The sequence below is a fragment of the Miscanthus floridulus genome, chromosome 14 (genome assembly GCF_019320115.1).
Source record: "Miscanthus floridulus cultivar M001 chromosome 14, ASM1932011v1, whole genome shotgun sequence".
NCBI classification, from domain to species: Eukaryota; Viridiplantae; Streptophyta; class Magnoliopsida; order Poales; family Poaceae; genus Miscanthus; species Miscanthus floridulus.
In genome coordinates, this window is record NC_089593.1 from 54,020,556 (window position 1) to 54,045,747 (window position 25,192).

Below are 25,192 nucleotides of genomic sequence, written 5' to 3' on the forward strand. Positions count from 1 at the left end.
TTCCGTGCGCTATTCAAGGGCTTCGGTACTTTGCATCGCCGGGGCGTCCACCGTTGCCCGACCATAACTTTCCCCTGCTCGATGCTTGGGAGCGACACTATCCGCCGGTGCCTTCGTCATGCTCGGTGGAGGTGTTGACTGGTCTTCATCATTGTCCGACCACTCCAGCACAGTAGTTCGTGGCGGCTGAACTACTCGGTCCTCTCCAAGAGAGATGCCTCCTAGTTTGTGTGCATGAGAGCTGGCGGTTTTTCTTCTTTTTTGAGCCGGCTCGTCTACTGCCAGTCTCTTCCTGCGGACCTTCTCTGACACTAGGGATGGACTATCCGATGAGGAGCTCAGCTCACCTTCTTCATGCTGCAGTACCCGCCAAGGATCTACTCCTTTTGGCCAATCGGCTCTCGGCACGTTTAAAAAGCATATTGACCTATCCTGCGAATGAATCTTTTCATAAGTGAGTCAGTACTATGCTCGGCAATTATTGCCTGATAGATGCGAAGCGAAATGGTTACCTGAGGAGGCGGGTTGGTGCAGTTGAAAGCCTTCATCCCTTTAGGCCAGCTGAACGAGACATTCGAAGAAAACAGATCCATGGCACGGTCCATCACTTCTTTCTTCAACAGGCGGTCCGTGCTTTCACGGGTACCGTCGTTGTCACCTTTAAAGTCGAACGCCGGGTGGGCCCTATCTTTGCTGGGCTGGATGCGCCAAACTATGAAACTAGCTGCAACTAGTTCACCCCTAAGCTCCAAGCCTTTACTCAATTCTAGAAGTTCCATTACCTGCTCCATTTCAGTGTTGTTGGGTCTCTCCGACCAGTTACTGTGGTTAACCAGGATGTAGTGGACGTCGCATCGAATCAACGGGTGACTCTGTTTGATATAGAACCATCTAGAGTTCTAACCTTTCAGGGAGGTATTCAGTGGAACGTTGATATACTTGCTGGCCATCCCATCCCTGAGCTGCAGGTACACGCCACTGACCACCTTTGAACCGCTGCCCCCCCTTCTTCTTCAGATAGAACAAGTGCCTGAAGAGGTTGAAGTGCGGCAGAACACCGAGAAATGCCTCACAGAAATGGATGAAGATAGAAACATGCAGAATGGTGTTGGGGTGCAGATTACAGAGGCTAATCGCCCAAAACTCCATAAGATCCCTCAGAAAGGGGTGGACAGGAAACCCTAACCCTCGCTAGAAATAATCCTCAAATACTACAACCTCGTCAGTATGTGGTGTCGGGAAGGGCTCACCGCTAGCTAGCCGCCATCTAGCAGTGAGACGGTCGGGGATAACGCCCGCTGCCACCATCTTATCGAGATCAGCTGCTGATGTCCTCGATGGCACCCACTCCTCATCGCGGCTACCTCCGGTGGCCACTTTCTTCGGCTTTACAGCTCCTTTTTTCGGCGCCATCTCCTATGGTTTGGTCCTAGGGTTGAAGGGGAATGCTCGCGATGGATGCGGAAGGTGAAGCACAGGGATTGTGTAGGTAGGAAGCAGGGTGGTTTGACAGAGGAAGGAAGCGATATGAGTGGCGGCGTGGTTATAAAGCAGTTCCCCCACTCTGCCTTAACTCTGAGGGTTTTTGGGAAACCGTTCCCGCGATCAGCGCTACATGGATTCCTCCAAAATGGTTTGATGGGCCGCAACTTGGGCTATCACGTCACAGTAGCCCACACCGCTGATTTATCGCCGCCACTTTCTCCGAATTCTCCGCATTCTAATGAGGCTTAGTAACTGATACTAAATGGCCATTACTCCGAATTACTCGCCGCAATTTGATTTATCCGATATCTACGCCAGAAACTCGGGGACTGGCTACCTGCTCGGACGGTTCACTACTTTTTGAGCCTGGCACCACGTGACTACATCACCTACTCTCAGGCTCGGGGACTAAGTGGGCACACTTCACCTTGCAGTGAATGTGCTCGTTTTTTGTCTCGAGGCTACGCTCAGGGACTGGCTACCTGCTCGGACGGTTCACTAATTTCTGAGCCTGGCACCACATGACTACGTCACCTACTATCAGGCTCGGGGACTAAGTGGGCACACTTCACCTTGCGGTGAATGTGTTTGTTTTTCTGAAAGCATCCGAGCATCCAAAGGATAAACCAGGTATCTTTACCATTGTTTTCGGATTCTAAGTGGGCACACTTCACTTTACCATGCAGGAATTTTTAATTTTGGACTTGAGCTCCTTACACCCTTATGACAAGCCATGTTTGGAAAACACTGCATGACGATGTTGTACACTGCTTGGCAGTTGCTCACGACTGATCGGCTGCTCCTTATGGTGGTCGGACCACGATTTGGACAGCTCGGTCTTGGATCACACCTGCTCGGAAAGTCTCAAGACGGCATTGCGCAATGGGCACAAGGCGCTCAGGGACTAGCTGTGGGGGGTACGACCTCGGATACCCATGGCAGGTCACATGGGCTATGCCTCTAGGGGCGGTCCAGCCTGCAAGAAGGAGCCTTGCGGGGCATGATTCTGTTCGGCGACCCCCGCAAGGCACGGAGAGGATATCCTAAAGATGTTATGAGATCTGAAAGGATATATACGATCCCATGTTTCTTGTAATCTGTTATTACTTTCTGGTTATCTCTCAGATCTAACCGACCTGTAACCTTGCCCCCCAGACCATATAAGGCGGGCAGGGACCCCCTATGAATTCACGGCAAATCATACGATAGCTAATGCAAATCAACAGACCACAGGAGTAAGGTATTACGTCGTACCGATGGCCTGAACCTGTATAACTCGTGTGTCTCTGTTGCCTTCTTGTTCTCGATTACACGCTCCTCTACCGATCAATCTACCATCGCGGGGTGCCCCTCGGTGGACTGCCGACGATATTCCATCGACACCGCTTGACCATGTCAAGTGCCTCCTAGGCCTTGAGCGTCCATTTGAAACAGTCAGCCTTCTTTAGGAGCCAATAGAGGGAGAGACCATGTTCACCGAGGCATGAGATAAAGTGGCTAAGCACGGTGAGGCACCCTGTAACTCACTGTACCCCCTTTATGTTCTGAATCAGGCCCATCCTCATGATGGCCAAGATCTTCTTCGGGTTGGCTTCGATGCCATGCTCAGAGACGATAAAACCTAATAGCATACCCCTTGGGACCCCAAAAATGCACTTCTCGGGGTTGAGCTTAATGCTGTTTGCTCGAAGTTTCACAAAGGTTTGCTCTAGGTCGGCTATGACCTGGTCAGCCCATTTTGACTTGACCATGATGTCATCCACATAGGCCTCAATGCTTCACCCGATGAGGTCCCCAAAACACTTGGCCATACAATGCTGGTACATAGCCCCCACATTTTTCTGACCAAATGGCATTATGACATAGTAGAACGATCCAAATGGGGTGATGAAAGATGTCATGAGCTAGTTGGACTCTTTCATCATGATCTAATGGTAGCCGAAGTACGCATCAAGGAAGCAAAGGGTTTTTTCACCCTGAGGTTGAGTCGACCACTTGGTCTTTGCGTGGCAAAGGAAACAGATCCTTTGGACATGCTTTGTTGAGACCCATGTAGTCAACACACATTCTCCATTAACCACTCTTCTTTCGTACAAGAATGGGATTGGCTAACCACTTGGGGTGGTATACTTTCTTGATGAACCCCGCCGCCAAAAGCTTCGCAATCTCCTTGTCAATGGCCCTACGCTTCCCCTCATTGAAGCAATGTAGGTGTTGCATCATTGGCTTGGAGCCTGGCCTGATCTTCAAGGCGTGCTCGGCGACTTCTCTTGGAATGCCTGGCATGTCCAAGGGTTTCCACGCAAAGATGTCTTGTTGGCGTGGAGGAAGTCAACAAGCGCGCTTTCCTATTCAGAGGAAAGCGTGGCGCCAATGCGCACCACTTTGCCCTTGGAGCCATTAGGGTCTATGAGGACCTCCTTGGCACCCTCTACAGGCTCAAAAGACCCAACCAACCACTTAGGGTTGGGTGCTTCTTTGGCAACCTACTTTCTGATGGCCGTGAGCTCTTTGGAGGCAATGATTGCCGCGACGTGTTCGCAGCACTCGACCTTGCACTCGTAGGCATGCTGTAAGGAGGTGCCGATGGTGATGACCCCACATGGTCCCAACATGTTTAGCTTTGGATAGGTGTAGTTAGGGATGGCCATGAACTTCATGTAGCATGGATGTCCTAGGATGGTGTGGTAGGTTCCGTGGAACCCGACCACCTTGAAGGTAAGGGTCTCCATCCTATAATTGGTTGGATCCCCAAAGGTGACAGGCAGATCGATTTGCCCAAGTGGCACGGCCTGCTTTCTAAGCATGATGCCATAAAAAGGCACTCCAGTCAGTTGGATGTGCGATCGATCGATGCCCATGGCGTCAAGTGTTTCGGCATACATGATGTTGGGGCCGCTGCCTCCATCCATCAGTACCTTGGTGAGCCACTTTGTGCTGATGATTGGGTTGACCATGAGTGGATATCTCCCTAGTTGTGGGACGCTCTCTAGGTGGTTGGTCTGATCAAAGGTTATGGTGAACTCCGACCCTTGGAGGAAAGTAGGCGTGGCTGGCTCGAACGTATAGACCTCATGGCTTGTGAGTTTCTAGCGACACTTGGAGTCATAGGCCACCAACCCTCCAAAGATCATGAGGCAGCCATCTAGCGTTGAGAGGCCACCATCCTTTTCCTTAGCATCACCATAGTTTCCTTGGGGTCCTTCCCATGCTCCCCCTATTAAAGCCTCCAGACAAGAACCACTTCATGAGGCCACAATCCTTGTATAGATGCTTGATGGGGAAAGCATGTTTTGGGCATGGCCCTTCGAGCAGCTTCTCAAAGTGGTCTGGGGTACCCTTGGTGGGCTTTCAACCCCCCTTGTCATCGGCGGTGGCCATGAGCGAGCCCTCACGCCACTGCTTGTTCTTCTTCTTGCTAGGATGGTTGGAGGTGCCTTCGTCGGTGTCCTCGTCCTGCTTCACCTTGCCTTTGAAGCAGTCAAAGATTGCCTTGACCGCCTCCTCGCCTGAGGCATGCCTGGTGGTGATGTTGAGGAGCTCCTTGGTGGTTCACGGGCCCTTACATCCTAGCTTGTGATCTAGGGACTCGCAGGTGGTCCCAGATAGGAAGGCCCCTATGATGTCGGCACCGGTGATGTGTAACACCCTAAAATTTCATTTGCAAAATTAGTAATTCAATTTGAGCATTTATTTGATTTTCTATGCATTTTAACCTAGGCCAAATAATAAATTTTGGCTAATTAAAATTAACTATAAGGCTTAGCAACATGATTGATTGCATTCATGCTAAAGTACATGATTTTGGTTGAGTGTAGGGCTAAGTTGTTTGGAGTTAAAAATTCAAACTCATTTGAATTTTGGCTTGGATTTGAAAATTAGAATTGGAAAAGGATTCTTCTTTGAAAAACTTTCCCTTTCTCCCTTTCTAGCCCAACCCCAAGCCAGCCCATCCCCTTCCCATGGCTAGAACTGGCCTTGGGCCGTTGGTGCCCTAGCCCTGCGCCTTCCCTACCTTCCCTCCTTCGCGTATGCGGCTTGGCAGCTTTGGCCTGCTCGTGGCCTGCTCCGCGCCTTAGCTTCATACCGCACATGCGTGTCAGATCATGGCCTAGTTCAGCGCGCTTGTCCTAGCTCTCCACGCCCATGCTCGTGCGCCTGTTTCTTCTCTCACTCACTGCATGCGGGACCCACTCGTTAGTCACCTTCCCCTTCCTTCTTCGTTCCTGGCGATGGTGCATGCCATGCATGGCAACTTGCTGCCGCGCCCACGCCAACCATGGAAAGGACTCGAAATCTATGGATTCTGCAGCCCCGTCGCGCTTGCTTTCCATTCCTGCAGCGCTCACTCACCTATAAAACCCACTACCAAGCCCTTTCCTCTCTCCCTTTCCATCCGCACCCAAGCTCGCACCGCCGCCCCATAGTCCACCCACTCCAGTGCCCAATCGATGTCGTTGACGCACCCAAGAGCTCCACCGTGCCTTGCCGCACCCATAGGTGTTGTCTTCTCTTCATTTAGGTAATGAATCACACAGATTCATGCTCACCTATGACATTTTCTCTCTCTAGTTTACCACCGTCATCGACCAAAACCCTTAGAGCTCTCCTAGACGCCATGAACGCTGCTTAGGGGAGCCCCCCATCCCATCGGCCTTGTGTTTAGTGCTCTAGAGCACCACTTAGGGGAGCTCCTATTCATCCTGGCCATGGCGCCGCCATGGGGACCATCACCTCACCGAGCTCCCCATCTTTGATTTGTACCCCACTAAGTTCATGAGAGCCCGTGCTTCGCTTCTGTGCTGTTAGTTTCGAACGGGGTGGTTGGAATCGCCATTACAGCGTTCGCTGCCAAGCTTGACTTGCCACCAGCCATGGTGTTGGCTGCAGGAGTTGTCTTCCCTGGTGAACCTCTGTGCCTTTGCGCCAGCGCTGTTGGATTTTAGATGGACGGCCGGTATCATGTACCCCTTCGGGGATTATAATCGGTCCACCATGGACTCGTGGGCACGGTCCACAGCACCACGTCAGCGTGCCCACCATAGGCGTGGTGAACGGCACCAACCAGAGGGCACCACGTGGCCGCCTAGTCAACTGGCGACACGGTCAACCGCAACCCACCACGCACTTTTGCAGTTTAGCCCCTCGGTTTTCATGAAATCAACCCGCGGTACATATCAGTTCAAAAGTATTCTATTTTAGTCCTATTTTCTTCTATTTTAGCCCCTATACTTTTGAGAAATAGTGTGCGCCGTCCAACCAGCGTTAGAATTTAGTTTTTAATTGTTTTAATACAAAAATGAGTTTGGTTTATTTACAAAAATGCCATTGAATCTTGTTTTAAGCATAACTTTTGCGTTTTAAGTCTGACTAGAGTGATTCTTTCGCTCATGTGTTCGTAGCAGTACATAGATTAGTTTTATAAGGTTTTTAGTCTATGTTTCTACTATTTGGTGTATTGTTCTAATAGAAGTCTATTTATATGCATGTAATGACTGGAATGGATGCTTGATTGGTGAATTGGAACACGTTTAGAGGGGGATCAGTTCGAGGTTTCTGAGGAGCAGTCAGGTGACTAGCAATACCAAGAGGAGAACTTTGAGGAAGGCAAGTGTAGCAATGGCCCCATGTACCTATGAACTCTACAATTCATATACATGCATGTGTCTAAATTTGAATTACCTTTAAGGACTTTACCTAGATTACTACTTGTACCACATATCCTTGTAACCTATGGTTTGTGATGCATTTTAGATAGTTGCTGCATTGCTCAACATATAATAATTGTTAAACATGACTAAAGGTATTATGCAATATGTTAAAATGGAGCTTTTTAGCAATAATTAGGGGGCTAGAGTACGGGGTTGAGTGCTCTAGTGCCTCTCCATAAGGACTTAATCCTGAAGCGGCCACCTAGGAGGTTTCATACAACCCCGAGTGTCATATGGCTCTGACTTTAACCTATTAACTAGATTGTACTAGCTTGTCTGTAGCTTTCCATAAGGGCAAGAGGGGGGCACTAGTTGGTATGTTTCTTTTCCTGCTAGGGTGTGTACCGTGCCATGACTATGAGTGCCACTCCTAGAGGAGGGCCACATATGGCTAGACGGCTGAAACCTTAGCAGCTACGACTTGTTAGTGCGACTAGCGAAGGATTACATAGTGAAACCCTGCCACACTTCCTAGATAGAGGTGATGTGGGCTTTGCAAACCTCGACATTGGGAATCACGGCTCGGTGGGTAAAGTTGTACAATTTATTTAGAAATATTTAACCTGTTATAATAGTTGTGCTCACGGATATGAGCGATCTAGATCCTTCATGATTAGTGGTTACTATGGATGGTTGGGAAAATGATATAATCTTAATTATTCATTATTATCACTTGGGTTGGGTTTACTCACTAAAGTAGTGATTCAAGATGCTAAAGCTTGACCAACTAAAATTGTTAACCATAGTCAAACCGTGTCTAGCCTTTGAGCCTCATAGATTCCTTTGATATACTTGCTAAGCATGGTGAGCTTACACTTATTTTACATTTAATGAAAATCCTAGATGAATAATAGATAATACATAGAGTTTCTAGAGGATGTCCAAGATTACTAGGAAGATCTCCCCTAGTTGGAGTCCCTGTAGCATTTTGGGCTTAGCCTTCTATTTTATGTAATAATGTTGCTGATGAGGAAAACTATGTGATAACAGTATGATGAGATATGTGATGTAATAAAGTACTTTACTTTGATATTATTGCAATTTGAGATTATATGTGTGTTTGGACATCTTGGGCGCACATGTATGAGCACTTGGTTTTGGTATGCAAATTTTGGGTGCGACACGATGTTGGGCAGCTCGTTGCACTACTGGGAGAAGTGCCAGATGTACTCGTGAAGGGTTTCCCTAGCCTTCTATCAGCAGTTTTTGAGACCCCATGGGTTCCCAAGATGCGCATAAGTGCCCTAGGAGTTTCCCACGAAGATCTTTTTTAGGTCCGCCCAACTTTGGATTCTATTGGGCGGAAGGTGTTCCAACCATGTTCACGCCGAATCAGCCAGGAACAATGGAAGGTTGCGGATAATGAAATCATCATTATCTGCTCCACCGGCTTGGCAAGCAAGCCAATAATCCTTGAGCCACAGTCTAGGGTTTGTTTCCCTAGAATATTTTGGGATGTTGGTTGGTGGTCGGTACCATGGTGGGAAGATGGCATTGAGGATGGTACCATTGGGATGTACCCAATAGGCTGGGGCTCGAGCTTTGGTCCTCACCACTGTCGTAGCGTCCACCATGATGAGGGTGGTAGCCATGGTTAGCCCCCTCCCTTGCATCACCATGGGTACGTCTATGGGTGTTGAGGGTGTCATGTGCGTCACGGTGGCGGCCAAGATGCTCATGCACCAGAACTATGGCGCACGGCCTACCGCCTTGCGATGCCTGGTGGACTGATGCATCTTTGTTGGGTCACTCTAAGGGCATGCACTTACTAGCATTGAGCTCACGTTGTCGGGACAGCAAGCTCTCGACATGCTGCATCGCCACATGCTCGAGTAGCTTGCGAATCTCGTGATGGGCCCGATGATCCTCTGGCGTTGCGAGGCCTAGAAGCCCCTAGAGCAAGGCCAACATAGCGGTGATGTTCTGGCTCACCTGAGTGAAGTGTGGGAGGGCTTCATCATCCTCGATGATCCCCCGGTTCACATCATGGGCCATGGCGCGCGCGCCGACCGTATCCGTGGCGCTCGAGCTCTGCGCATTCCTACTCAAGCTAGAGTCATGCTTCCTTGAGCTCTTGGTGTCAGGCCTTTAGTTGCTCCACCCGTAGGTGAGGTGGGGCCACTACATCCCCCTCGACCTCATCATCGAGGCCATTCGTTGGGGTAGCCTCTTCCTCGTGGATGCTTTCGATGTGTCCCTTAGGGGTACCAGCCATGAAACATTCATGTGATGGGTGATGGCTCCCCCTGCTAGAGTCAGAGCCGGAGGGTGACTTTGACTCTCCTATGAGGAGGTCGTGGAAAGATTCCATGACATATTCAGTCATCCCCATGAACTCATCATTCATAAGTGACCAAGGAGTGCGTTGCACCATAAGGTGGCAAACGGTCTCTACGGCGCTGCACAAACCGAGCAGGAGCACCATCGGGGCACTCCGAATAAGGTATTCCAGGGAGAGTGGCTCTCCTCCGACAAGCCATGCCATGACATTAGTGAATGAGAAGGTGAGGTGGCGTAGGTCCCCTCAGGACGGTCGGGGTCCCAAGAAGGCGCCAAGCTAGCGCTCTAACCTCCCGTAGTCGAAGCCAAGGTGCTGGTCGCTCCCAGGGGCATGGGCCTCTAGTGCGTGCAGCTATAGCTCCACATGCGCCTCGGCGATCACATCAAAGCTGGTAGAGTAGAGAGGTTGGACAGTGGTGGGAGCCTATGCCAACTCTCCCTCCATCATGATGATGAAGTCTAGGTCCCCGAAGCACACGTGCACACTCAGGACCCAACTGATGTTGTGACTAGCCATCTGAGGCCTGGTGTGGATGTCAGGACACGGAAAAGGCCCCTACCTGGTGCACCAACTGTCGGTGTTTCGAGTCACCACCGATGAGTAAATTTCTAATATTGTGTGTCTAGCTCGGATGGTGTGCTTAGAGGACACGAGGTTTATACTGGTTCGGGCAGAATGTCCCTATGTCTAGTTCATCGCTGTTGCTCATGTTACTAGCACTAAAAGTTTGTAGTCGGGGTTACAAACAGTTGAGAGAGGGACAGGTCCCAAGTCTCTGGTGGAAAGAATGAATGGGTGCTGAGAGCTCGGTTGCTACTCAGCTATGTGCTTGTGTCGTGTTTTGATTAGTTTGGGGTTCGATGGATCTAGCTTGAATCGGCCCCCATCCATGGGACACCCTACTTTCCCTTTTATAGGCCAAGGGAAAGCATGGGTTATAGCAGAGGAAAAGAGAAGAGAGAGAGAGAGAGGAAGGCCTCTAGGATCACTGGGTCCTTCTTCACCTTCATGCAGGTCCCACTGACCTTGTAGACATCAACAAGGATGGCTCCATGTCGTGGCCCTGTCCGTCACTAGCACCATGCGTAGGCGTTGTCTACCGGTCATGGCACTGCACTCCGTCCTAGCAGACATCGCAGTGCATTGACACGCCTATCAGTGTTCATACGAGGGCTAGGTAGAATAGCACCAGTACGCCCGATGCTGTTCTAGTTGTGAATCCTCAGGTATGGCCTGTCATGGTCGCGGGTTACATCAGGGCATGCTGATCTCTTCCCTGGTGTCAGAGTTTTGACCCAGACCCATATGGTTGGACCTAGAGTGGTTGGCGATGGTATGGGTCCCCGTCGGGCGAGATGGAGCCCATACCCAAGGGGTCAAGCGAGGCGGAACCTATGGTCCTAGGGTTAGGCGAGATGGAGCTCATCCTCGGAGGTCGAGCGAGGCAGAGTCTATGACCTTGGGGTCAAGTGAGGTAGAGCCCACCCCCAGAGGTCAGGCAGGGCGGAGTCTATGGCCCTATGGTCGGGCAAGGCGGAGCCCGCCCCCGGAGGTCAGGCGAGGCGGAGCCCATGGCCCCAGGGTCGGGTGAGGTGGAGCCTATCCCTGGGGTTGGGCGAGGTAGAGCCTCTCCCTGGAGGTCGGGCAAGGCAAAGTCCACGATATTAGGGTTGGGCGAGGCAGAGCCCGCATCCTCTGGGCCAGGCGAGGCGAAACCCACCCCCAAAGGTCGGGCGAGGCAGAGCCCATGACCTTGGTGTCAGACGAGGCAGAGCCCGCTCCCATAGGTCAGGCGAGGCGGTGCCCACGCCCTTGGGGTTAGGCGAGGTAGATCCCTCCCCTAGTGGTCAAGCGAGGTGGAGTCTGCCCCCAAAGGTTAGACAAGGTAGAGCTTGCATGCCTAGGGGTCGGTTGGAGCTGTAGCCGTGCTCTTGACTGCTCAAATGAATTAATGTTGATGGTCACTAGCTCCTCCTCTTTAGGTACCATAGTATTGGTCCTCGATAGTGTACGCATGTGCGGATGGACAAGAAGTGTAGTGGGGGTGGTGATGTGCCCTAGGGTGGCCTCACTGGTGATGGCCGACGGCCATGGCGGCTCGGTGGAGCAGGGCTCACGCGGACAACACAACATAGAGACCTAAACTGCCTACTAGCTACTACATAAGGAAGAGGAGAAGCTTGGGGACACACCAGTCACTACAATCGGCCAGAGACATAGCGGAGATGAAGGAAGGAGAGGGCGGCACTGATGACACCGATTAAATCCAAAAAAGGAAAAAGTGGAAAAAGAGGGGAAGGAAGAGGGGAAAGGTGAAGAGGAGGGGAAGATGGGGGGTTCCCGCCCTTGGCAGAGCTGGTGGTGGAGAGGGCAAGGCGAGAGCATCACCGGCCAGGCCTATTCATAGGTCGGCTAGGTTAGTGTCCCGGCGGTGAGATATTTCTCACGGCCATCCTTATCCATCATGTGGCCATGCCATTGACCACATCTAGTCACATCACCTTGGCTGGCACTTGCTTGTGCGCATGCCAGAGTTGCCTTGGCAGCTACTCCAATGGCTCGGCACAGTGGCGACCATGGTGCCGACCATTGACACGTTCATAGTGAGGGGGAAGAGGGAGGAGAGGAGAAAAAAAGGGGCACCATGGGGTCTCGCTGTCGCCGTGCCACCATTGACATCTTGCTAGCACCGGGGGGTGCTAGCAGGCGTTGACGCAGGTGCTGTGCCACATATGGCTGCCGACCACGAGGTAGGCAAAGGAGCTGACAGGCGGGGCCCATTCATGAGAGGGAGGGAGAGGGAGAGAGGGGGAAGTGGATGAGGCCGGGCTGAGCTGGGCCGTAGCTTGCTGGGCTGGCTCACACGGGAGGAAGGGAGGGAGGAGGAGAAGGGCTGGGCTGCTACTGTGGGCTGAGAGGAGGGTGTGGAGGAGAATGAGCCCATGAGGCTTTTCCCAATTCCAATTTTCTTTTCTATTTCCTATCTCTATATGCATATGTTTAAATGATTTCAAATTTAAATTTGAATGCATGAGTGTGTAAAAAGGGTGCCACCATAAGTTCAACAAGTCAAGCATTCGTTGGCACACAAGGTTGCAAACATGTATCTTTATGTTCCTATGTTATTTTATTTTCAAAAATCATTTTGGTTAGCTATATGTGTTATCTCCTATGCAGAATTTCAAAAGTTCAAATTTTTAGTGATTTTTAAAACTAGGTCAAATTTTTAGGGTGTTACATGGAGTCCTCTTGAGTCTTCTAGAACCTTTTGGTGTCCATTTTGCTGCGAATAAGAGCAATTAATCCTGACATCTAGGTCCACCTTGACGGTTTTCTAGATAAACCCTGCAGAAAATACAGATTCACCGAAACTCATGGAATTTGTTAGTTTAAACCCCTAAACCTTTGTTGGTGATCATATTTATGTCCTTATACAAGTTATATTGATGGTTTATAATGGTTATCAACTACCATCAACAAACTCCCCCAAGCTTAACCTTTGCTAGTCCCTTAACAAAGCTAAACTCAGTAGATAGATCAGGAGTTGCGTCGAAACACATGCGTTCAAATAAGAATTCTCCTCTAGATTAGAATAAACTGATATGACTTTCAAACTTACCCATATTACCTTCAACCTTGGATCTTCTTAGCCTTCACTTGGGTCTTGAGCAATTAAAAGACAGAATGATCAAGTCAAGCACTATGTCTCAAGTTCTTTGCTCAACCATTATTCCAGAGTTTTTGTAAGTTTTCAAAATAAAACTCAGAGCTTCCACTGTATGACACTCTCAAGTCTCTCAATATGTGGTATTTGTGGATCCTCACCAATGCAGTAATGATGGGCCTTTCTCTTCCTACAACTAAGGCTTATGTGGAGCTCATAGGAGTGGAAAAAGCATAAAAGACTATACTTGCAATACATATAATGTAAAGTCAAACCTTGGATGCAAAGAAAGTTGAGTCATACAATCAAATCAAGATGTGCATGTGTATGGATGTATGGTGGATATATATGGTGGCTATCCTAATTCTACATTGCTCCTTGAAAACTTATCTCTTTTGAAACTTGGAAACACTTACTAGAGAGCAGGGGCTATCTTATTCATCTTTTTCTTTTTTTTCTGGGCGGGCATCTGAGTACCCTTTGTTTTCAATATCTCAATCATTTGTCCATTTTTTCAACTCTTCTTTTGTTTATGAATAACTTTTGCATAGCCACATGCTTCTTTTTAACAAAACTTTTGAGAGATAGCAACAAGAACTTGGAGCATATATTTGTGGAAAAACCTATCAAACATATTTTGGGTGTTCACTCCTAATGTAGGAATAAAATATTTTTGGGTGGATCTAGATGGAATGGCATGTTTTTGCATCTACCCCTAGTGTAGGAGTAGTGCATATGTGGGTGGTGTGTCCGTGATCTTGATTTTAAGAGCATGACAAACCTCCCATAAGGATCAACAAAGCTTGACTAAACTCAATGAAAAACGGGCAGCATATATGAGGAAGTTTTCCTAGTCTAAATAACATATATGGCTCTGGTAGGAATTCAAGCTTTGTCATACAGAAGCTCATCATATAGCATTTAATGTTTTTTCAAAAGATAAATCTCTAGAACTTTAGTATCACTTGGAACAAGATAAATAGCAGCTCAGACCTTCTCATATCATATCTGTAAATTACCTAGACTTAGATCAAGCATATGCTACCCACAAGTTTCAAGTTCAGAGTAAATTCTTACATCAAAACAGTCGTATCCAAAACTGGAGAGAATTCAAGGCTAAAAACTATGTACTTAAAAGGAATTACAATAGAGCAACTATTCATTATTTCCATTTCAAGAGATTATTCTCAGAGTCCTTTTTATTTAGCTCTTAAAAATTGAGACACACACTTTTTATTTTGTTTTCAAGATTTAAGATCACACCTTTTTAATGTATATACATAACTAACTAAGATAAACTTTTATTTTTGTTTTAGTTTGTTATACATTTTTTAACAGCATAAAACAAACTCACTAACAGAAGGAAAGTAATACGTCGCTAGGGACATGGTGGATGCTCCTCCCCCAAGTTGGATGTTGATGTGGTTTTATTTAGAGCAATTTTACCAGCAGAAGTCTTTCTTGTCCATCAATGGAGCAAGATGAAGGCGACTGGATGAACTTGCTCTTTTATCATCTATATCATCCTACAAAAATATCAACAAGAACACCAAAAACTCATGGCATGGATTAGTATAAGGGGTTAGCGGTCAGCCATTCAGAGATTAGTTGTTCTTATGGGGTTGGACAGATTTTTCTATTGACAGAACTTTAGCATCATGTCTATCTAATATATTTTTGGATTTTCTTCTTTTTTTAATATAGAAAAGAAAATACGTATGCATGGTATTTTTTATTTTTATGCCACCACAGTGAATGTTCCTGTAGGCTTTTACACAACATAGAATTATTCACATGGGGCTTAGGATTTTTATAATGCAAATATAAGATTTTTATTTTATTTTCTAAATGTAATGCTAATGCAGAAAATTAGATATGCTAAAGTGAAAAATGATTTATGCAATGCTAGAACGTAAATATGGATAACTACCGATGTTACCTTTCGGCGAGGGTTTGGATTTTTGAGTCCTCCGGACAGGACTTGACTGGAGAAAAGTCCTTCATTCTTTGGGTGGATCATCTAGTTTCGAAGATGGAGACCTTGATGGTTGTACCTCTTGTGATGGTGACTCTGATGATGTCACCTTCTCTTTCCATACTTCCTTGGTCTATGGGCTTGACTTAGGCGTAGTAGGTTCATCTTCCATAGGTTCTTCAAGTTCTTCATCTTCTTCCCATCCATTCTTTGGAGGTTGATTCTTTCGGCATTGGGATGATCGGTGTCTCCTCCTGGAGCGGGTCTTTTATGGATGTTCATAAGTGGTATAGCTATTGAAATAATAGTGTAGCTTTTGTCCTAGGAATTGGAAGTGGACTTGTCCAGATCTGTCGTTGATGATCGCATTAGTAGTGTTGAGGAATGGTCCTCCTAGGATGATGGATGTATTGTCTTCTTCTTTTCCCATGTCCAGGACCATGAAGTCAGTAGGAGCAAACTGATCGTGTTTTCTTACTATGACATCTTTTGCTATTCCCTCTAGAAATTGAAATGATTGGTCCACCATCTGCAATTGCATATATGTAGGGAACAAAGGTTCTTCATCAAATAAGTATTCATACATTACCTTGGACATTATGTTGACATTTGACCCAATGTCACAGTAGGTCATGTAGAAGATTCATTGTCCAATGGTATATTCGATCGTGGGTACACCAGGATCGCCCTTCTTGGTAAGGTATGGTGAAGTGAGGAGGTGGTCGTACTCTGATAGGAGTGTGTTGATCATATTGATGGTTTCTTCTTATAGCTGCCTGGTCTTGTTCTTCCTCCTTCTTTGGTTGTTCTTCTTGATAACCGTCATTTCTTCGGGTAGGTATGCCTTATGTGGATGACTAGGAGATTGCAAAATACGGTTCTTGAAAGAGAACTTCTCCTTCTCTCTCCTTGAATGTGAAACAAATCTTGGCACTATCCGAATAGATGATGGCTTTCGTGGTATTTAGGAAGGGTCGACCCAAGATAATGGGCACCCTTGCATCTCCTCCTATCATCAGGACCACAAATTCGACAGGAATATATGATTGTCCCACTCAAATAATGGCATCTTCAAGAACTCCCTTGGGTTAGTAGACTGACTTATCTGCAAGCTGCCAATGCATATTTGTGTACACCAAGGGTTCTCCTAAGATTTTCTCATAAATTACCTTCGGTATGATGTTAACACTTGCTCCAAAGTCGTAGACAGCTTCTTAGAAAATGTGATGTCCAATGGTGATGGGGATGACAGGTCTCCTAGGGTCACCTTTTTTATCGGGCAAGGAATAATCTATCCACCTTCCCATCGATGGCTCTATGTAGTAGTAAGTTGCATTGTGAATATCGACAAGATTTGCAGTTTCAAGATCTTCCGGTTGCCTCAAAATCTTACCTTTGTCGGTCAGAGGAACAATAGTCAGCAGCTGAGCTATTTGTGATTCTATCATTTTGTTAAAGCTATGCTGGTTCTTAATGGCAGAGAAGTTATCCATTCGATTATTTATATTTTCTAGAATTCTATCATTAGAAGCTAACTTCTTAGATAAACCCTCTATTAATCTAGCTTGGCCAAAAATCAATTCTCTCAAGGGTGGTTGATTGAAATTATTATAACTATTACCTTGAGGGCTACCTTGGTAATTACCTTGGTAGTTTGGCCTCTGTTGCTGGTTCCATCCATGATTTTGTTGAGGATGAAAGTAGTTGTTGTTGACAAAGTTCACATCCTCTTGCATTTTAGGACAGTTGTTCCCTGAATGCCTAGTGTTTCCACATACTTCACATGTCATGCGGGAGTCATGAACATGCATGACTTCTTGATTCTCATTAGCTCAGTCCTCGAGCTTCTTCATCAATAGGTCCATCTTGGTAGACAACATGTTCATCTCTTTGAGTTGATACATTCCTCTGCCTCTCTTATAGGTCTGAAGGCGTTCTTCATTCCAACCTTGGTTGGAGGCCATCTTCTCCACTAGAGCTATTGTAGCTGGGAGTTTGAGTGACAGAAAAGCACCTCTAGCAGCAGCATCCATAATTTCACAGGTACTGTTGGTCAACCCATGGTAGAAAGTCTGCATGAGTAGCCAATTCTCCATCCCATGATTAGGACATTCTGATATATAGTCTTGAAAGCATTCCCATGTCTTAGCAATAGATTCATCATGTTGTTGCTGAAAGCTTGAAATTCTTCCACGCAGAGCGTTGGTCTTGCCTGTGGGAAAGAACTTGGCTAGGAAGGCAGTGGAGCAGTTATCAAAAGTAGTGTTTCTATCTTTGTTGGCATAGAACCATTGCTTCGCCTTCCCCAAAAGTGAGAATGGGAAGAGGCGAAGTAGTCTAGCGTCTCTGGTCACTCCTTTCATGGTGAAAGTGTTGCAGATTTCTAGGAAGTGTTGGAGATGAGCACTCGCATCTTCATGCGCCTTTCCATAAAACTGGCTAGCTTGCACCATGTTTATGAGAGCTGGCTTGAGCTCAAATCCATTATCTCTAACATTGACCGCTGGTCTAGTACGGATGTTGGCCGTAGTTGGAGCAAAGAATTCATGGAGAGTCTTGTCAGCCTTGGTTTCAAAAAATAGGTGTTAAGCTACACCTTGTCTGGTTGTCTTCCGATTCTAAAGCTAAGACTTTCTTGAGTTTAGCCTTAGTTCTCTTAAGTAATGCTTCTAGATCATCAACGTAGTTTGTTGGAAGATCAAAACCGGTCATACATTACCCTGCATAAGATACAAAAGTAGATAAAATAAGGGTAAGCCTGTTTGAGCAGAGGTCAATGGTTATTTTGATCACATCAATAAGTATAAGTTTATCAATACTTCCTTTGCCTGGCTACCTTCCCCAACAACGGCGCCAGAAATGCTTGTTGACATTTCTTAGCAATGCTACCAAGAACAGGGTTGAATCTTGTCCTTGACAACGGTGCCAGAAATGCTTATTGGTATTTATTAACTTTTCACTTGTTTTAGTAGCCACCTATTGTATACCTATATCTCCTAACATTACTTTACTAGGTTGTCATCCCTAGTGACGATGCCAGAGATACTTGTTGGTATTTGTTGACGGTAGTTAACAACCAATTTAAACCATCAATTATACATGTATAAGGGCATAAATATAATCACCAATGAAGGTTTTGGGGTTTAAACTAATAAATTCCATGAGTTTTGGTGAATCTGTGTTTCCAGCAAGGTTTAATCAGAAAATCACTAAGGAGGACCTAATCATCAAAGGAAAATACAGAGTTCCACCATGCTACCTATGTGGGAAGACTCTAGAAGGGTCTAGAAGCCACATCACCAAAGCGGAGGGCCACCCCCTGATAGGTTGGGCCACCTGTCCTCTTGATGGGGCTGCCCAGCCCCTATGGGCCCCACCTGTTAGCATCGTTGGTTTCCCACCGCCTTTGAGGATGCATCTAAGCCGTTGCTTAAGTCGGTTTGATCCAAGGGCTCACATTGGACCCTCAAGGCTATATAATCTAGCCCCTGCCTCTCCCCTAGGCATAACCCTAGTCATCAAGTCATTTGAGAAGACAGAAACCCTAATCACCTTAGAGCTCCTCCTCCATAGCATAGCTAGTTAGGATAGATCTAGAGGGAGGCAAGCAGGTCTTCGCTTGGATTCCTGATCTTATCAAGAGCGTGGTTTGGTATAAACTTTGTACCCCTCTCTCTTATTTCTCCATTATTTTTATATGCTATTTACAATTGTTATGACAATCTCAGTGTTCATCTTATTTATGTTCTTCATTATAATGTTCAACATCTACTTTGATTATATACTTAGTATAACTAGTTTATCATTGTGTTTATGCATAAGTTCGTATAGCGCTCACTCTGATGTACATGGAGTGGGTGGTTGATATTGTGTAAGCATGGTGCTTATACGTTGTTTACCTATAGATACACCCTATATTTTGGGTCATGTGATAGATCACGGATGTGACACTCCCATTGAGTCCTTTGTAGTCCACTCCCTGAATATAGGTGCACATAGGGTCCAATTACGGAAGTAGAATGAGCTCTGCCCTCAATCTTCCTTAGTAATATCCCTTAGGTGTAGATATGAAGATGATCTTAGCCATGATTACTAGGTGTAATTGCACTAATCAAATGCATGCTTTGACTTGTAATTAAGAATGACTTAGGAATTATTCCTCTAATATTCTACCTAACCATGCTAATGCTATAGAAAGGAGTGCTCTGAGTGATTTATTATTCTCATTACTTATCATTTATACATCTCTTATCTTATGACTTACCCCTATTGTGAGTAGAATATTGGCTATGGTTTATTTCTCCTTCAATAGTATAAGTTATCAATACATATCCATGCTAGATCTTCCTAGTGGTAAAAATATAAATAACGATACCTGGAATACTCTCGGGTAAAATGCTACAATGGTATATTGTTTTGAGAGCTTGTGGATACTTTTCATTCATAGATTTATATATATTCTTTCTAGTCACATAATTAATAAAGATCTGCTTAGTGTTATTCTAGTAGTAATACTATGTAGTACCAACACATATCTCTAGCATCGTCACTAGGGATGACAACCTAGTAAAGTTAGGGATATAGGTTTATAATAGGTGGCTAAGTACTTCAAACAAGTGACACATTAATAAACACCGACAATATTACTTAATATCACTACTAGAATGATACTAAGTAGTTGTTCATTATTTTATGTGACTAGAAAGAATATATAAATATATGAATGAAAAGGATCTGTAAGCGCACAGATAATATATCATTGTAGCACTTCACCTGGGAGTATTCCAGGTATTGTTATTTATATTTTTGCCACAGGGAAGGTATGGCATGGACATGTATTGATAACTTATACTATTAATGGAGAAGTAAACCATAGCCAATGTTCTACTCACAACAGGGGTAAGTCATAAGGTAAAATATGTATATGATAAGTATTGATCAATGATAAATCACTTAGAGTACTCCTTTCTATGGCATTAGCATGGTCAAGCAGAATATTAGAGAGATAATTCCTAAGTCATTCTTAATTACAAATCAAAGCATACATTGATTAGTGCAATTACACCTTGTAATCATGGCTATGATCAACTTCAAATCTACACATAAGGGATATTACTAAGGAAGACTAAGAACATAGCTTGTCTTCGTTCATAACCAGATCCTACTTGCAAACCTATATTCGGGGAGTGGACTACAAAAGATTAAATGGGAGTGTCACATCCGTGATCTACCACATGGCCTAGAATATAGGGTGTATCCGTAGGTAAACAACATATAAGCACCATGGTTACGCAATGTCGACCACTCACCCTGTGTACACTAGAGCGAGCGCTATACGAACTTATGCATGGACATAATGATAATCTAGCTATACTAAGCATATAATCAAAGTAGACGATGAACATGATAACTAGGAACATGAATGATATAGATATTAATGTCATAACAATTGTAGCAAGCATATAAAAGTAATGAGAGATACAAAAGAGAAGAGGTACAAAGATTATACCAAACCACGCTCTTGACATGATCAGGAATCCAAGCGAAGCCTGCTTGCCTCCCTCTAGACCTAGCCTAACTAGCTATGCCCTAGAATATGGTGGAGGTCTGAGGATGATTAGGGTTTTTGTCTTCTCAAATGACTTGATGATCAAAGTTATGCCTGGGGGAGTGGCAGGGGCTGGTATATATAGGCCAGAGTGTCAATCCTGAGCCCTCGAATCAAACCGACTTGAATAAATAGTGTAGATGCAATTTTTAAGGCGGTGGAGAACCGACATAACAATAGGGGGCTGACAGGTGGGCCCCAGGGGACGGCCAACCCCACCTGGGGGTGCCTTGGCCTTCGCTTCGGTGTGGAGTTGTCTCAAGTCTTCTAGAAACTTCCGGTGTCCGTTTTGCTACGGATAAGCGCAATTAATCCTGACATGTATGTCCACCTTGATGGTTTTCTGGATAAACCGTGCAGAAAATACAGATTCATGGAAACTCATGGAATTTGTTAGTTTGAACCCCTAAACCTTTGTTGGTGATCATATTTATGTCTTTATACAAGTTATATTGATGGTTTATAATGGTTGTTAACTACAGTCAACACTACCCCCATTGTAGGAGTAGTGCATATGTAGGTGGTGTGTAAGTGATCTTGATTTTAAGAGCATAACAAACCTCTCATAAGGATCAACAAAGCTTGACCAAACTCAATGCAAAATAAGTAGCGTATAATTGAGTGGTAGTTCTCCTAGCCTAAAAATAAGCATATTTGGCTCTGGTAGGAATTCAAACATTGTCATATAGGAACTCATCATGTTGAATTTTTATGTTTTTCAAAAGAAATCTCCAGAATTTAGTATTACTTAGAACATGATAAATAGCAGCTCAGACCTTCTCATATTATATCCGTCAATGACCTAGACTTAGATCAAGCATATGCTACCCATGAGTTTCAAGCTCGGAGCGAATTCTCATGTCAAATTAATTTCATCCAAAACTTGGGAGAATTCAATGTTGAAAACTAGGTACTTGAAAGGAATTACAACAGAGCAGCTATTCATCATTTCCATTATGAAAGATTATCTTAAGTTTTTTCATTTATTCAGCTCATAGAAACTTAAAGCAAACTTAAACAAACTTGAAGCAAACTTTATACACACTCTTGTTATTTAGTTTTTCATTTTTTAGATCACACCATACTAATATATATATAAGACAAAGATAATTTTTTTATTTTGTTTTTGGTTATGCATCTTTTTTAATAAATAGCCAGACTTGAAAATAAATAAATAAAAGGAAAGAAAATAAAGTACTAGGAAAAGAAAAACTTACCTAAGGTAAATGGGGGATCCTCCCCCAAGCTGGCTATTGCTGTAGTCCTTCAAAATGGTGGGTCGAAGTTGAGCTTCCCGAACAAATAATGCCAGTTCTCATTTTCCTGCTGCTGGTGTTGCTAGATGTTGGTGAGGCGGTCTCCTACTTCTGCTTGCCACTAGGAGTGCTGGTGAAGCCTGTTCTGAATGTCTTGCTGCGTCTCTTCGATAGTGGTCAACCTGGTGTTGAGGCAGGAACGCTCCATCTGCTGCTCATGATAGCCCATGGGCTGGTCATGATAGCCCATGAGCTGAGAAGGACATACATCCTCCCTAGTGTCTGCTTGAAACTTCTTCATAGGGTTTTTGCTGATAGTTGTCATAGTTGCCATACTGCCATTGTTCGCTTGAGCCCTGTTGCTAGGAGTTTTTAGAATGATGCAGCGAGGGCTACTCCCAACCATCATGCTCAGGATGGTACCCACAAGAAGATCCTGGTTGGTCCCATCCTGCATAACTGGTGAAGGCTGGTCCTTCTGGAATCAGGTCATTGTTGGCGGTCAATAACGACCATTTCTAACCGCCAATTATAGTTCAAAACAGAAGAAATAAACACACTTTTGACACATATGCCTTTACTATTGACCTAGTCCCACTTATATTGGGGAAATCATATTTTGTAGGTCATATATTCAAATACAAGTGGAAAACATACCAAAAGGCGCAAACAAAGCCAAAATGCACAAAGGAGAATAAGAAGAGAAGCCCACCTAAGAACACCAACATAGGAGAGGCCTAGGCCCAGCCACTAGCCCACTTGGCAAAAGCGGCGTAGCTCGGGCCTAGCCTATGTAGGCAGTTGCATGGTGGCATGCTTGGTCGGTTTCATGCGGTTTCCTAATTTACTTAGGCCAAACCGGCCACCAGCCACTATATAAGAAGGGGTGGAGCTCTCTCTTCAACACACATCATTTGGAGCTACACCTCACCTCTCTCTACCTGTACTCTTTTAGCTTTAGTTCTTAGTAGTATTTGGAGCTAGCAAAGCTACTTGGAGAGCTTGTCTCCTTGAAAGAAGAGCAACTTTGGTATGAATAATACTATGAAGAGTTCTTCCATATTCAAGCCCTCATATCATTTTTATAGTAGTGCATATGAACTAGAGTATAGTTTTCATGTTATAATCATGATATATGAACTAGCATATAGTTTGTGTGTTGTGATCTTAACATGTTCAACTTTGAGCTTAATCATTCATATGACTTGTATGAGTAGAAGTAGAGCTAGGGTTGGGGTGGCAGGTCGTCGTTCCTTCGGGTTTGCCCATATTTTTGCTTGTCAATCTATAGGGTTGGAGTCTTGGGGGGATATGGGTAGTTTCTTTGTACACGGGCATGCTGCTCGGGTGCACATGAACTTCGGATATGACGGTATCCCATGGTTGAGGGGTAGGCGGCAGGTGGTGACAACCCTATCCGTTCCTTGTTATCCCCCATGTCTAGGTATTGTGCAGGAGTTTTAAAGTCTCTCACGCTTGCTGGCAGACCAATGCTCAGAGATCTCCCCGTCCATCTTAATCATAGGTCTAACTCTAGTCATATAGCTTGTATGATGATTATCTGTTCTTTGCACGATAATATTAGAACATGCTAGCTCTGCTTAGGAATATTCTTTCATTCTTTGTTTTCCTTTTATCCTTGAGGTCCACTATCCATGAAATACCATTTTTACCCCTGTTATGAATTATGGTCCACTATGCAAGTATGTAATCATGTTTATGTCTATGCTAGAATATGCATACCTTGCCCTCCTTTGGGAAAATATAAATAACGATACCTTGAATACTTCTGGGTGAAATGCTACAACGATAAATCCATACGCTTACAGATATTGTCTATAATCTTTAAGGACTATCGTAGTTGGTGTTTCTCGGTAGCATTGCTAAGATTAACTCAATCTTAGTAATGGTGTCAAGAAATACCAACAGGCATTTCTGGTGCTGTTACCGGTGATGGAATTAAAACCTCCTCACTTGGTGATTGCGCTAAGAAATGCCAACAAGCATTTCTGGTGCCATTGCCGAGGATGGACTTAAAACCTCCTCACTTGGTGATTGTGCTAAGAAATGCCAATAAGCATTTCTGGCGCTGTTGTCGGGGAGGGCATATGTTAAAAGAATCTAGCATAGCATGAACAATGATCATATGCATGTAATGGTAGCCATAGTTTATGCAGGCTAATTTTGCTTGTTTTCTTCCTGTTGTGAAATGAAAATAGGATAGTGTATGAGTCATTTTGATCTGCCGAACAACTACACCGATAATCTAGAGGCACTCCTAAGGAAGAATAGGTCTCGTACTGCTTCTTCTTTTGCTACTTCGCTGGCAATTGAACCAGTCACCCCCGCACCATGCGCTACTACCGACATGGCCAAGTCACTCTGTGAGCCACCCCCGCTATTACCAAAGTGCCCGTTGGGCCCACTATCAACACGGGCACCAAAAACTTTGAGCTTTGGACTGGCCTAATTACAACGGTACAGGCAAGCCAGTTCTATGGCTTGCCAAGTGAGGATGCAATTGCACACTTGCAACACTTCCTTGAGCTGTGCGACACCATCATCATCAAAGACATCGCACAAGCTAGCATCCGGCTCCGTCTATTTCCCTTCTCCCTTGTGGGGAAGGCAAAAAAGTGGTTTTACCAGAGCAAGGAAGCTATCGACATGTGGGACAAATGTTTCGTGGTGTTCCACGTGAAGTTTTCCCCATGGGCAAAACCAATACCCTGAGGGTGAAGATTTCAAATTTCTAGCAGACTTCAATTGAATCCATCCCCGAGGCGTGGAAAAGGCTCCAGGATTATATCCAAGCCTGCTCACACCATGGAATGGAGGATTGGCTCGTGTTCTAGAGCTTCTACGAAGGGCTCACGTGTAACACCTCTAGTGTTATGAGCTTGCTTAGCACCTAGGTTAATGCCTAAGAGAAATTAGCAAAACAAGTTTTCGGGTTTAAAAATTTAAAGCACACATAGAAGTATAAACGAATCTTGTGTGACTCGCTTTCATGAATAAAACAAACAAATAAGTGTCGCTAGTCAACTTGTCTTGGTGCTTAACAACTTTTAAATAATCTTGTGGACAAAAGTTATTTAGGGCTTGTTTTGGAAAAGTATGAAGAAAGTGCTTAAAAATGCCTGATAGCAAATAAATAGCGAATGGCTTGTTTATTTGATTAAGCATGAAAAACAATTTTTATAAACAAAAAT

General features: G+C 45.0%; 1 non-coding gene across 1 annotated transcript; it reads right to left on the reverse strand.

The window, feature by feature from the left end:
* Positions 1–24,706: 24,706 nt before the first annotated feature.
* Positions 24,707–24,813, reverse strand: LOC136506238 (small nucleolar RNA R71). Its single transcript, XR_010771462.1, has one exon. It is a non-coding gene; the product is annotated as a small nucleolar RNA R71 (small nucleolar RNA).
* Positions 24,814–25,192: the final 379 nt, after the last annotated feature.